General features: G+C 39.5%; 1 protein-coding gene across 4 annotated transcripts in view; it reads left to right on the forward strand.

Moving 5' to 3' along the window:
• Chrm3 (cholinergic receptor muscarinic 3) overlaps nucleotides 1–15,611 on the forward strand; it is a 429,236-nt gene that overhangs the window by 188,573 nt on the left and 225,052 nt on the right. For all 4 annotated transcript variants that reach the window (XM_076939365.1, XM_034511123.2, XM_076939366.1 and 1 more), the window contains exon 3: nucleotides 11,680–11,741. The gene's annotated coding sequence lies outside the window, so the exon portion shown is untranslated. The remainder of the gene's footprint in view (nucleotides 1–11,679; nucleotides 11,742–15,611) is intronic.

Here is a 15,611-nt window from a genome sequence, read left to right on the forward strand (position 1 = left end):
GTGAGTTCTGGAGCTCAGAACCCTGGTAGTCACACCTCCATGGTACACACTCAAACCTCTGAACCACCATCTCCCAGCCCCTGCATTTTATTATTCAGCCAAACACACAGGCAGTATACAACTCCCATAGGTATGTCCAGAGTTTAATCTGTACATTCACCAGGTACCTGAAGAAAGCCAATGTATCTTAAGCAGAGAAGAAAAATGGCACCTCATGTCTGATACAGGTCTGTTTCCATCACCATAGTGCTGACAGAAGTGATATCACAAATCTGTACCATGAATTGACACCAAAGTCCAAGTGGACCTTTAACACTGCATGCAAAGCATGTTTCTTACAGGACTCTGGGTGGCCAGAGTCCTTCTTTGCTGCACTCTGAAAAGAACATTTAAAAATGGTGCTGCAAGCCCATCTCAGACTCCCCATTTCTCTCTTCTTCCTGATTTTTCGTCATGATTTTGCCTCTGCATGTTTCTTACATGTGTCATTTAATACCAATGGATATGCATTAGAGACAATTTCAGAGATAGTAGTACCCTAAATAAATGAATAAATACCAACTTATAACTACCACTATTAACAGTCTCACTGCATATTGACTATGTGACCTTTCAAAATATGATCAATCAACATATTAACATATTAGGTTCCATTAGATTTCCTATGTGTCCCTTAATATTAATGTAGTCAGGTAGGACCAGGATCTGACTCACTAATAGAGGCTAATGTATAACTCACCATGAGGTCCAGGGTATCCTTAAACTTATAGAAATCCTCCTGCCTCAGTCTTCCAAGGGCTGTGATTGCTGTGTAATCCCTAACACCCATCTTATTTTGTGTAGATTTTTTTTATTATGACATTAGGAAGTTGCTAAAAGAACTTTAGACCTGGGTTTTTCATTTTATCTATTCTTTGACATAATGCATAGGATGTCTTACACAACGTTTCTTTAAGATTTTCTCAGAGGGCATCTCTTAAGGGACTTCTGGTTCTGTATTTGCCACACAGATCCAGGGTGTCCTTGACTGCTAGTAATCCAATAGCTATCAGTATGTGTGTTAACCATTCACCAATCAAAAGTATTATTAAAGCCAACATGAAAACCCCAGACTAACTCATGACACTTGAACATTTTCTGAAAGATTATTTAACAAGAAAATCTTCAGGGAATCTGATTAAGAGTGACGTTTACACTGCCAGTGGTGTTATATTTCCTGAGAACAACTGTACAGTTGGAGTTGCAAAAATTATTAATTCATCATCTTCAGAGTGACCTTTCCAAATATTTAAGAGGTGGAAGTTTTAGCAAAATACAGTCTCAGGGACTCATTAGGATTTTTAAGAGTGTATCTAAGAATGTCAAGGTTGCATTTCAAACCATGGTATTTGAAAGTATGTATTTCCAAACAATGTTGTTGGATTCTTTTCAAACCCCAGATTGGTTGTTTTGCTGCTGCTACTGTTGTTGTTTATGTGGTTATTGTTGTTGTTGTTCAGCACATATTCAATAGTCCCTTTTCAGGGAGATAAGTTTACTTTTCATTACAGAGTCAATGAACTTGGTAAAAATACTTAGGCAAACTTGAAAGGAGATTCATTATCATTTAGGTTAGACTTTGAGTGAGTAGTTTTATTTTTTCTGTGCTAGAGCAGAGACAGTTACTCCTGCGCTGTTAAGAGACAATGCAGTATTTGCCCTGTCTTTCCTAAGAACACTGGAGCCATTCAAACAAGGTTTGGGGAACCAGGTGTCAGAAGGGACATCCCTTCAGGAAAGCCATGTTCCACATCTCAGTTCACACTTCTGGCTATTCCTGCTGTGAGCATGGATAAACACAGTGTGGAAATAAACCCAGTGGCTCTCAAATTTATTTAAGCATAGAATCCCTTTCTAGCATAATGCAGAGTTTTAGGAATCTAGGTAACGTCTATGAACATCTATGAAGTCTCGTGTGATTGCACATTTTGCCTCCTAAACCCTGTCATGTTGGCCAGATGTCCAAATCAGACAATCACAATGGCTCTACACAATTCCTGCAAGAGTTAATTTTGATAAAGATGATGAAACAGTAAGAAAAATTTGAACCTACAGCATGACTTTAAAACTTCTCTAGTTGTACATATGTATATTGTCTGTGGCAGGGAGGCTTTTGTATTTCACTGCATAAATGTGGGTGCCAAAGGATGACAACCTTGGGTATCAGTCATTACTTTCTACCTCTTTGGAGATGAGGTCTCTTGTTCTCTACTTCATAAGCCAGGCTAGCTGTCCTACAGCTTTCAGGGGTTTGCCTGTCTCTGCTCCCCCATCTCTCCTTATGCATGCCGGGATTTCAGGATTACAGTAGCATGCACCACTGCATTCAGCTTTACTTGGGTCCTGAGGATTTAAACACGGGTCCTCATCCTTGTGCAGCAAGCACTTTACGCACTGAGCCATCTCCCCTCATAGTTTAAGTAAGTACAATTATATGCATCACATTATGCGATGAACAGTTCCGGAACTACTTTCTGTCGATTTTCTGATACAATGATAAGATAACCAGTGACGATTTGTAACTAAGAGGACCACTGTAAAGTCCCATGGAGGCTTCTCTTGCATCTAGAATACCATTGACCATTCCTTTTATAGTAATCATTACTATCGTCTCAGACATATCCCTAAGGATCTTACTATGCAGAGTCATTTATGAATCTTTAGCGCCCATGGGTGTTTCCTTTCTTTTAATTGTTTGTAAGACGTTTTTCTTATCTACACTGTACCAAAGAAGTACTGCAGCAAAAAAGTTCCAGACTTGACTTTACCATTTCCTCTGGTTTGGGTTGTTTGTCCATCTGGGCAACGGTGCACTTGAAAAGGCACATGTGGGCACTTAGATGCCTGTAAAAGTAATAGATGCACCAATACATCAGTAGGAATAGCATTTAATCATGAGGAACGTGATAAACTCAATGTTAACCAAAGCGAGAGCTGTGTGACAAATGCCTGACAGAGCAATTTAAAGACAGAAAGCTTCATTTTGTTTCAATTAGGGGATGAAGATAATTATGGCTCTTGCAGAGGAGCCAAGGTCAATTCTGAACACCCATGCCAGGCAGCCCACAACCGAGTGTAACTCCTGCTGCAAGGAATGTGATGCCTCTTCTGGCTTCCACGGGTACTCACCCACACAGGACATACACACAGAGACACATACATAAAAATAATTAATTAAGAATAAGACTTTGTGCACAGTTGGTGGTAGTATGGCCAAGGAACTCAGGACAATGTTGCATTTTCAGAACAGTGTTGGCTCATCTCACATCAACTTGTCTCGTCTGGAACATAAGTAACTTGGTTTATTCTTGAAACTGGACACAGAATGACTATGACCTAAATGTTTCATCTGGTTGAGTATGAGCCCCAGAATGGTAGAGAGCTGAGCTGTTTATTTCAGAACATGCTCCTCAATGTAAGCCTATTGTTCCTCAGAGTTTATACATACATATAAATATGCGTGTGTTTGTGTGATATGTGTGTAATGTGTTTATGTGTGTTATGCCTCTGTGTGTGTGTGTGTGTGTGTGTGTGTGTGTGTGTGTGTGTGTGTGTGTGTAGAAAGCTGAAATTAACTTCTTGGCTCATTGGAGTGCCCACTCCAGTCCCAGTGAACATCTACATTAAGGTTTAATACTTGACTCTGAGGTTTTTAGTCTATTTTGCATATGATAGTTTACATTTCAGATTTGTTTTATTAAGATTAAAAATATTATAGATGTGTTTATGTGCTTTTGATTTCATAAAGTTGGTAAGAACATATTTTGAAAAATCTAGTGCCTAGTATGGCTTTTATGATGTCTGGGAAAACCTTTTTTAAAAAAGATTTTGAAGATGAAAGAATGAGAAAATGAAAAAGGAAACATCCCCAAAGAAGCCAGTCTTGGATATCATGCAGAAAAATACCTTCATTTGCTTATTTAAGAGTACAACTGACTTGAAACTGGAGCAAAGACTACTCATTCTTCTCTGTCTTCTAGATAATTCTAAAGTGCTGGGTTGAGTCTGGCCGTTCCACTGTACAGCAATGACCTGGAAGGGTAAATTTCCTTCTTGATCCTATAAGATGGTTCTTTAGCTCCTTCTGGAAGCATCCAAGGGAATGTCCTTTATAAAAATCTAATCCCCAGGAACATTTCATCCCTCCATTCCTTGACCCTTGTAAACATCATGACTTGGTCAGCTCTGCAAAACTGCTGAAAAATGGCATTTATTCCTGAACTTTCATATTCATGCTATGACTGAGAGAGCCAGAGAAACTCTGATGAGGAGAGGCACTAAGAGCAGGCTGCAATTTAAAGACTATAATTAAAGCCACCTGGAACAGGACTTGAGAAAGGTCACCTGAAGCAAAGGGTGGATAACATTTCCAACCCCTGAGCTCGCCCATGTCTGCTAAAAAGCATCATTTTCAAGATATAGCTCATTTTATAAAATTAAGTAGTTTTAGGACTGGTGCATTTCTTTTGTTACTTTTTTTTTTTTAGCTTTTAAAGATTACAGGAAACTATTTGCAGGGCTGAAAAATTTTTAATTGTGGTTTCATGGAAGAAATAATAGCATTGACTTTTAAGGTTGGATTATCTTTCCTCTTAGGGTGACTCACTAAAGGGTGCATTTTATAGTTTTTCTCTCTCTAAGACAATAACTCTTTTATAATCATTTCTCTGAAGTATAGCTACTGTTTTTATTTTTACTGCATATACTTTTTTGAGAATTATTTCTTTATTCTTTGCAGCATAGTAATTAATCTAGATAAATTTTGTTCCCAATTGGCTCTCAGCATGAGAGTCCTTGTAACCCCAAGGGTAATGAAAGTGTATCAGTGAGAATTCATATACATAGAGATGGGTATATATCCATAGACATATTCGTAAATGTAAATATCTGTACAAATTGACAAATATAGCACTGCAGATAGATGAATAAGGACAATATCCAATTATGGTGAGGAAAGGGGAAATAAAATAGCCAAGCTTTAAATGTGAATGTTCCATAACTCATGAATCACTGCTATGAGAATACATAACTAAAATAAGTATGCATATGTATATAAGGATTATTATGCTATACCAATGATCATCAGAAGAAACAACTTTACAAAAGAACCAACTGAGTGAAGTAGATCAATTTTCATATGAATCCTACATGAGATACGTGTGTGTTGATTAAAAAGACTCACCTATTATCCAGTGTGAAGGGCCGGTGAATAGATATTTATGTGGCATCGATACTGAGAAGCAGATGGGTGTATTTCAAAGAAAGGAGGGTACAAGGAAAGACAGATATCAAACAGTGAATACCAGGAAGACAGAGAGTAGAAGAAACAAAGACCATTTATGTTTTTCTTTTGAATAGCATTTGTGATTTTTTTTTAAAAAAGCAAAAAGAAAATCATTTATTGTGTATTGCTTTACTTTAGTGGGCCACTTTTCAAATTCTGCTTCTGAGTTGGGTAGCTTGGAATTAAGACTTGTGGGGGTCAAGGTTCAAGAGCACACAGGCAGAACAATGGATGGGCCTCTGTCTGTCTGTGCAGGTTGCTGCTAGTTATAAAATAAACTTGTCTTCTAGGCTTACATGTGATGGAACATTTCAAGTCACAACAGGAGCCAATAAATAGAAAACTTCCTTTGTATGGTACAAGAGGAAAGGTGAAATTGTTTAAATCCACCTTGCCTCTTTAACTTTACCTCATCTGTACCAGTGACACTAACTAACCACTTTTACCAACCTACCTCACAAGGTTCAAAAATGTCATGATAAGTCTAAAACAAAACAAATAACTCCTTCACCCAGTTATGTCCCAGATGGAGGCCTCATAATAAATTCACCACTATGAATTATCTTTAAATTCGTCATTATAGGAGCTAGAGAAATGGCTGAGGGGTTAAGAGCACTTGGTGTTCTGGCAGAGATCCTGAGTTTGGGACCTAGCACCTATGTCAAGCAATTTGCAACCTCCTATAACTTCAGCTCCAAGGGATCTGATACTTCTGAGATCCATGGACAACTGCACTCACACTCGTGTGTGCACACTAACAGACAGGCATGCACACTCACATGCAGAATCATGTATTAAAAATAAAAGTTACTTAGAAACAATCAATGTAAAAGGAGCTGATAGAGTTTGAAAAATGTTATACTGAGATCTACTTTACCTTAATAAATGGAGCTGGAGTTTGAGGGTGTTGCTTTTTTACCTTATACTGAAAAATGTCAATAAATGGAAAAATGTGAGTAAACATCTGCTTTGTCTTCAGCTATAGCCTACTTCAAATTCAAATTTCATTTTAAACTTACAAAAATTGTGTACAAAAGTTGGAATTCAGAATCTGCAAGAATTGAGCTAATATGTATTTTCAGTTTTAATTTTTCTCAGGCTTCATGATTAAAAAAATCAAAACTGAAACTACATTTGGTATTTATATCCAGTAGAATTGAATAATAAATGGGATGACTAGATATTACAATCATGTGTGTTTGTTTTATGCCAAGTTTCCTCTTTTTCAGTTTTTCTTGCCTCTTTTTGTATATGTGACACATGGAAGTAACATTTAATTGCCTGCTGAAACCAACAAGCTTGGTGATACTTTGATTTTTATATGGTCCTGTACTACCTCATTAAATCATTAAAGCATTTTTTATGTCACCTGAAATCTAAGCATTTGTTATGGGAGTAGGAGGGCCCAGCCCGCTGTGGGAAGAACCATCCTTAGGCAAATGGACCAAGGCTGCATAACAATAGTAGCTGAGCAAGTCAGTAAGCAGCATTCCAACACGGTCTCTGTTTCAGTTCTTGCCTCCAGTTTCCTGCACCAAGAGTCTGTCTTTAATTCCCATAATTATGGACTGTAACCTTAAGTCAAGTACTTTCTTCCCTTCTCAAGTTGCCTGTGTCTATCACAGCAGCAGAAAACAAAGCAGGACAAAATTTCAGTAAATATTTGTTGTGATTGTTCCTATGAATCAAACGATATCTAATTTTTAAAGAAGGAATGGGTCACCTGCCTGCCTGCCAGCCATTCCACTTATTTGGGACAGTTATCGGACCTTTATTGGACCTGTGGATTTCATTTACCGATTGAAAATAATGACCAACACTTACTCTCCCAACTCCTTTCACTTGCTGCTGTGTGGGTTCTCTTATATAGGGTGAGGTCATTTTATTTAAAGAACTATTTTAGGAATGAGGAGATAGCTCAGTTGATAATGAGCCTTCTGCAGAAGCCTGGGAGCCTGAGATCCATCCTTGGCACCCATGTGAAAAGCCTGTATTGTGGCATTCCATTTTAATCCCAGAGCTAGAGAAGTGGGAATAGGAAGATCCCTGGAGTTCAATGGCCAGCCAGTCTAGCCTAATCAGTAAGCCTCAGGTCCCAACGAGAGACCCTGCGTCAAAAGCACAAGTTGAGTGACATCTGAGGGACAGAACTCAAAGTAGACCTCTGACTTCCATATGCATACATACATAGACACACACACATATGCACACTCACATATACACGTATGCACACACACATATACACACATACACACAAAGGCACACATACACACATACATGCACACATGTGTGCATGCACATATACACACACAAATACACACACACACACACACACACACACACACACACACAACCAAACAAGCACTTCATGTCATAAATTACTTTGTCTCCCCTACTCTGAATGGACCAGTAAGAAGTGAGATGAGGGACAGATCAGGGAATGGGTGACTTCTGCATGAGCATCAACAAAAAAATAATGCAGATAGACATTGCATAATCTGTGAGTTTAGGTGCTATATTTATCATGAACCCATAAAAAGACTTTGACTCTCAATTTTGACAAACCACTTATTATTTTGTTCTTCAAATAAAGTAGACTAGCAAAGTTTGAAATTGAAATGGGAATATTTTGATCATCCCTAATCGGCCAGGATCTAATTTCAGACAAATCCAAGAGTTAAATTAGTTAATTAAGCCAAGTTATTTCAAGATTGTGAGCAGGTTCAATTCTATCTAAATCAGACAACTGGGGACTCATTTATCATCCAGTTAAATTGAAAAAAGAAGGGCGTACATCTAAGTTGATGCTTGTGTCTTTCTGGAGATAAGAGAATGTATATCTTCAAAATATTTAAAATGTAGCAAAGTTTTAAGGAAATAAATCCTGTCAGGTTATCATCCTGAAAGTTCAGAGTTGCACTTCACTGCGGCTTCAGTTAGTAGTGGACAGGCAACCTAACTTTTACATGTTGTCAATCAAAAGAGTAGTCTGCAGTCTCATAGAAAGAAATCTGTCTTGTTGCTTTCCATGGTTATTTTTCTGTGCCCGGCATTGTGCCCCTCTATGTTCAGCTATCTGTGTAATTGTGACAGTCATCGTTGACATCACCAGTAATATTCTAAGACTGTAACCTTCTGAACCATAGTTACTGGGATTTGCAAAAGCCAATCTTCTACAGTCCAAGATTTACAGCTTACTCCCAAGTGAACGCCATACACAATTAATTGGCAATAAAATGACTTTGAACCAGGATGGAAGACAGTACATTTGCTGCTAGTTTTCAAAATGAATGCTTTGCTGTATCTGATTCTGGAGAAACGTGAGGGTCTTCAGCCTCAGAAATTGCTCCCAAATTCATTAGTGAACAGAAACTTACATCAACAGATACGTTCATAATCTATTCCTCACGGGTTATTATTATATGGATGTAATTTTGCATAAGTTTGCATTACCCATAGCTATGTATTGACTTGTCAAAGCAATCTGGATCCAAGATGTCAGCATGTCAAGAGTCGTGGTTGTAAATTAAACAACTTTGTTGACCAAAGTCTGCCCTGGCAGACTGAACCAATTTTAACAATGAAATCCAAACTTGGCTGATGGTTCGATGACTTCTCTGGAATGTGGTAGGTTAGTATGAGGTGATTGACCTGCATATGAAAGGAATCATCTAGCTATGTATTTTCCCTGGAGTTCAGTTTTCAGTAGCCACTAGAAAAGCCAAACATGGCCATACATGCTTGTAATGCCAGTGCTCAGTCCTATGAAGATACCAGCAGTGACGAATGAACCCTGCACTCATCAGCATGCCCACATGCTGCTGGTTAGATGGTGATGAGAGAGAGAAACACTGTCTGCCTCCTCCCACCAAAGTGTCATTGGACCACATCTCTAGAAGGAATGGGAATGTTTATTGCGGTTAGAGACAGATGTTCGTTTTCAAGGATATATTGCTGTAGAGATGATGAAAAACGTCCTTGTGCTTATATAGCAAGCACAAGAATGCAAAGGTAGGGCACTAAAACAGAACTAGATTCAAGGTCTAGGCTGTGATGACCTAAGTCTTACCCACACCACAGCCTCAGTTTCCCTGTGTGCCAAATGCATAGATGCCATAGAATGCCCAGCCCTATAGCCACTCCTTTTGTTGCACGCTCTTCTTCATCAAGTCAAGTGCTCCTAGGAGAGGAAAGGTCCATAACACTTTGCTGAGCTGATTTCAGGCGCAAATAGGCAAGAGTCCCTTGATTGTTCCTATGCAGGTGTCCAGATGGCAGATATCTCATGCTCTGGGAGAAACGGTTCTCAAATTGACTTGAGTGCCTAATATTTCTTACTTTTACCATCTATTCCTTGCAGACTTAAATGAATATGATGCAAATCTATTTTTGACTTATCAGTTACACTTTCCATTAGCTACAAAAACCTTCTTAAACTTTGCCATGTGTCTCTGAGCCACACTTGCAGAGTTTGCCCCAGTTCCCCCTTTCTTGCTGAGACAGTCCAGTGCATGTGACTGTAGGCTCCCACCTACTTCTCCCTTTGAAGCTCCCCTCCAATCTCCACAGTAGCATCTTTCACATCCACACTCTTCCCCCTTGTCTTTCCATAGTGCCTCTTTTACTTGTCTAATTAACTTTTAAAGGTGGTGCTTCCTGGGTTAGTATCAGGAGGACGAATCAGTTGAAAAAAAAGTGCTCGCCACATAAGATGCTAGATATGGCGGTACATATTTGTAAACCGAGCACTGGGGACACGGAGAATAATGTATCCCTGGGGCTTATCGGCCAGCTTACCTAACAAACTGATGAACTTCAAGCCAGTGAGATACCTTTCTTCAAAAAAGGTAGACAGTATTCCTAAGGATAACTCCCAGGATGTTCTCCAGGCCTCCAGATACATGCAGACACAATTATTAGAAACAGAGTTAACAGAAGAAGTCTCCGTGTGCTGAATAGGTTTTGTCAAATTGTTACAAACCTAGACTTGTGTATGAAGGAATTTTTATTAAGGAGTAGCCTCCATCAGATTTATTCTCCTCATGTCTGTGTGGCATTTTTTTTTTTGACTTCCGATTGAAATGGGGGATGGGACAAGCCCTCTATGCGAAGAGCCATCCCTGATGAATCTCAGATGTAAAAGAAAGGTAGCTAAGCTAATCAGCAGAAGCAAGATAATAAGTTGTGTTGCAGTCTCTTCGGTTCCTGCCTCAACTTCCCTCAATGATGAGCTACAACCCTTGAAGTGAAATAGGCCCTTTTCTTCTCCAGGTTGCTTTTGGTTATTGTGCTTATGTCAGCAGAATGTAAACTCAATCACTTCTCTAAGGTTCCAGCCTTACCACTAGAGCTTTGAAATGAGGGCTACACCTGAATGGAGTGGAGAGGTTTCCTTAACATTCATTGTCTCCCTGAGTGAAGTCATTACCTGAGTATACTCTTGAATTGTGTGGGGGAAGGTGGGATGCAGGGCTTTCCTCCATATTAGGCACATGACTTCCCTTTGAAATAAGGGGGAATGAAAAGGGAGGGATGGAAATGTTCTCACTTTCTGCAGTGAGTGACCTTCTTTGCCAGCCTGACCATAGGGAGACTTTGGGGAGGGGTGGAGCTGTGGAGCCAGGAGCTCAACTGGGGTTTGGTTCTTCTCTTTCCTCTTTCCCCTCACTTTCCCTTTACTTATTCACTTAACATCCCACTCACTGCCCCCTTCTCAGTCACCTCTCCCACAATCCTTCCCTCCACCTCCCTCCCCTTCTCCTCTGTGTATGGGGGGGGGGGGGGGGGCCTTGGATATCCTCACACCTGATGCATCAAGTCTCTGTAAGGCTAAGTGCTTCCTCTCTCACTGAGGCCAGACAAGACAGATAGCCAGAAAAACATCTCCCACATGCAGTCAACAGCTTTTGAGATAGCTTCCCGTCCAGTTGTTTGGGACCCACATGAAGACCAAACTGCAGATCTGCCTCATGTGTGGTGAGGCCTAGGTCTTAGGTTATCTTTCTCTATCCTGAGACTCTGGGAATTTTTCTACCTACCTTCAAATTCGGGAATTACAGATGTGCAGCACCATACCAGGCTTTTTACTGTAAATTCTAGAGATTAAACTGAGGTCCTCATGCTTGGATGGCAGGCGCTTAACTTACTGAAAGTGACAGATGACTTAGCTTTTCTGAATCCCTGTGGCCTCATCGCTGGTAACAAACATGGAGGTTCATCCTCATGACCTGCAAATTTACTTCCAGTTGGAAATTCTATAACTTTTGTATGTGGCTTCAAAATATTTTCTCATAACCATTGCCTTCCACCTTCCCAGGGTCCTGTTCATCTGTTAACCTCATTTTGTTGTTTTCTAGTGCTGCGTTCTGACTAGTGGCCAAGCACGTGACAGCCCAAACTTCAGCAAAGGTACAATAAGGTAAGTGTCTTTTCTAATTGATTCTTTGCTTGATAGGGAAATCAATGACTTGATCTATCTGAACTTATCAATGAGAACTATAATTGTAAGTTGGAGTTTGGAACCATTTAAATTTCCTACTATGTGTATCACCTTTTCTCCTTTTCAAATAACAGGCTTCACTATGGTGTTTTCATACATACATGTCATTATAATTTGACCAAATTTATTCCCAGACTTTGTGCATCTCAATATGACTATGCAGACATGTTCAATCCTGTCTTAGTAGAAATAACACTGTGTCCTTTCCTTGTCCAATTCAAATTTAAAATAACGGCATGCTTACTAAAATTTGAAATAAGCTGGCTTTATTTTAAAATATGTGTGTGTGCATATATATACATATATATGTATATATATGTATATATATGTATATATAGAAAGAGAGAAAATGAAAGATGATAGATAGAAAATAGATAGATAGATAGATAGATAGATAGATAGATAGATAGATGATACATAATTTACATCAACAGCATCAGAATGCAGAATATTTGAATTACCAGCATGTGTCTTGGCTCATACAAATATATTCTTGAGTAGCTTCTGCGAAGGTGGCCTGCTACTGCAAATCTTTTAAGCTTAAGAACTTTTCTTTGACTTACATTATCTTGACTCAACCAGTCCAAAGAAATTGTGAGCATAAAGAAAAAAGAAGATCATAAAACACACAATTTTCATTGAATGTTACTGCTGGGTTTTTTTTTCTATCCAGCAAATACTGTTACTATCCTACCCCAAGTCCATTCTTCCTTCCTGGCAAAATCTTGATGCTGTGAAGGACAACATAGCATTTTCACTAAAAGTTCATATCATAATGGATAAAGTGACTCACATCTATAATTCCAGCACTCAGGAAACTGAGGCAGAAATATTGCCATGAACTTGAAGCCAGTCTGTGTTACATAATGAGTTTCAGATCAGTCATGCTCTCACAGGTAATCTTGTCTTAGAGGGGAAAAAACAGCATCCCATCCCATTTTCCTAATACTTTAGCTGTATGGCCAATTTTGAGGCGTGGGCTCTTCGTAACAGCCATAAAGAAAGTTACCTTGGGAAGAATTGATTTTGGAATGTTTCCTTTGTTTCTTTCTCAAGGCCCTAATACAGATGCATAGCCTCAGATTTCATTCTCAATGCAGCACAGTCATAGGCATCAAGAAAATTAAGAAAAAATAGCATAGACCTTGAAGAGACTGTGGACATACATACACACTCACAAGCACACACTTGTACACACACATGCACACTTGTGGTGCATTGACTTGGCCCAGCTTTTTTTGGGTCATCTGACACTCCGATCCAAGGGGGTAGCAAGTCTATCTACAGTCTTCACACCGGGCCTTTATGCTCAACATCTGTCCACACGTGACTTAATCTCCAGAGCACTATAATAGGGTGCATACTTCTTTTATCTGTGTTTTGTAGAAGATGATACAGCTCTGAGATACTAATGACTGTCTGGTCAGTGGCATTTGTTGGGTTTGCACTATAACTTTTGGTTGTCTTTCTCCATGTTGCACCTGTCCAGTCCTTATCTTGGCAATGTGGTGCCAGGAGCCTGGACTGTTGCTGGTTACATTTTTACAGCTTTATTAAATGGCTCTGCTCAGTTCAGAAGTGATTTGTGGATACATGAGGTTTCCATTAGTGTATTTCTCTTACCAAATTAGGTCAACGAAGTGGGTCTATTTCTTTCTGGGAAAAAGATAAAAATTATGTAAAGGAAGACATTGGGTCTGAGAAGCTCAGAGATGCATTGGGATCACCTATGAATACTGGGAAATGCAGAAACATCTCTATTGTATTTTGTCCTTTTGAAATAAACATTTAGAAGACATGGTCTATGTGAGGCCACCAAAATTCATATTTTACTCTGTTATCTCAGTCTCAAATACTCTTCTTCATGCAGCCATTATTTTCAATCATGTTTATTTGGCTCCAGAAACAAATAATGAAGATAAAAACTAAGATATGTAATAAAATTTCTATCCAAGAAAAAAAATAATGCCAGGAACTGAGAAAGGCTCTGAGCTGTGTCTGGGGAGGAGGGGCTGAATAATGAGGGGGAGACCTGGGCTAGAAACAAAGAGGACAGACTGGCGTGTAATGCTCAGCTTGTTCAAAAAAAAATTATTTTTAAAGCTACTTCACCTTTTGGACCTTAGCTTTTTGTTTGTAAGTGGAGAGTATGAAGGTGAGCCTATAGGCTCATCACACAAACTTGTCCCTCATCTCCTTGGGTCTTCTCTGATTTTTAGGAAAGACAATGTCCCCTCCCAGTCAAGCATCCTTGAGTTATCAGCTCCTCCCTTTTCCCTTCACTTTCTTCCAAATACACCCTGGATCTCTGGTGTCTTTTGCCATAGACCTCACTATTATAAGGCATCCCACTTCCTCTTAGACTAGAGCATTAGCTTCCTGGTGGTCACCTGACTTCCACTCTGGCAACAGCAAAACCCTGAGAAGCTTAGTAAGACCTGTTCCCATGCATTTACAGTGAGCCCTGACACACTGTCATGACTTAAAGCATCTGCTAGGATCTGGATCCCACTTGCTCCTATTCCCTTTGCTTCTTAATCTCTGTCCTCACTCTCTCTGCTTCTTGAATGTGTCTCATTGTTTTCTCCCCTTGGGGCCCTGACTTGACTGCCCTCGCCACTTGACACCATTTGGTATTTCTATTCATTCATTTTTTTCCCCTAGACTTTGTCTTCTCTTCCCTTCCCTTCCCTTCTTTTCCCTTCCCTTCCCTTCCCTTCCCTCCCCTCCCCTCCCCTCCCCTCCCCTCCCCTCCCCTCCCCTCCTTCTCCCTATCCCTCTCCCCCTCTCTCTCTTTTGCTCCTGTCCTAGGTAGCCATGTTCTATTTCCTTTTAAACTGGAAGAATTTAATTTTAAAAGTTATATTAAAATGTTCTCTTGTTAGCAGATATTGCTGATTAAGCTTAAGTGCAAGATAGATGTAATTGGACCACACTAATTTGTACTTTGCTGTCTTTCCCTCACCATGATGCAGTATAACCTCCAAGAATACAGGGCCTCATCTGTTATGCTCCTTCCCTAAAGTGCACCTTTCCCTTCAGGAGATTTATAAATATTTATTAAAGGTGTGGCAGTAGAGTCAGAATATTTTGCAGGCTTAGTACTCCTCAAAGAAATGAAATATTTGTAGAGTGCTCCAATATGTCTGCTGCTTCAGTGGGCAAGAATGGAAAAAATAGGGAGGGGACAATAAGAAAAGGGACAGAGAGCTAGACAGTGGTACAAACAGAAAATAACATACGTTGTTTGGAAAGACCACTTGAGAAATTTCAATTCAGTGGCCTCTTGGATCTACAAGGGTGGTAGGTTAGTTTTGTGCATCCTACCAGGTAATATTGGTTAAGCCTAACACATTCATAGTCAGAAGGTTAGTTGAATGAATACTGAAAAAGTCAAACCTTGATTTCTCAAACTGCTGATGACAAATTCTTACCTTTTTATGGACATAGTAGTAGTCCACTGGTGCTGGTATTCAGTCTATGTCAGGGACAGACAGCATAGATATCATGACTGAAAGGTAGATAGCTGCCCTATGCTGGGTGTCTCTGCAAGAGTACAGCAAAGTCATTTCACCTTCTTGCTGATTGTCACAGCAACTGTGTATAGTGGCGCACCATGTTAACACACTAAAGATGCTGTCAGAAACATGAAAACCAAAAGAATGTTTTATCTGTCAATTAAGTGATGTAGTCTTCTGTTTAGATGATAGTAATTCAGGGGCCTTCTGTTTGCTGCCAATTGAGATTTGACAGCTGTTGATAAAATATTTACATTCTGATTTCAGTCAC

The sequence above is a fragment of the Arvicanthis niloticus genome, chromosome 8, assembly GCF_011762505.2.
Source record: "Arvicanthis niloticus isolate mArvNil1 chromosome 8, mArvNil1.pat.X, whole genome shotgun sequence".
Lineage (NCBI taxonomy): Eukaryota > Metazoa > Chordata > Mammalia > Rodentia > Muridae > Arvicanthis > Arvicanthis niloticus.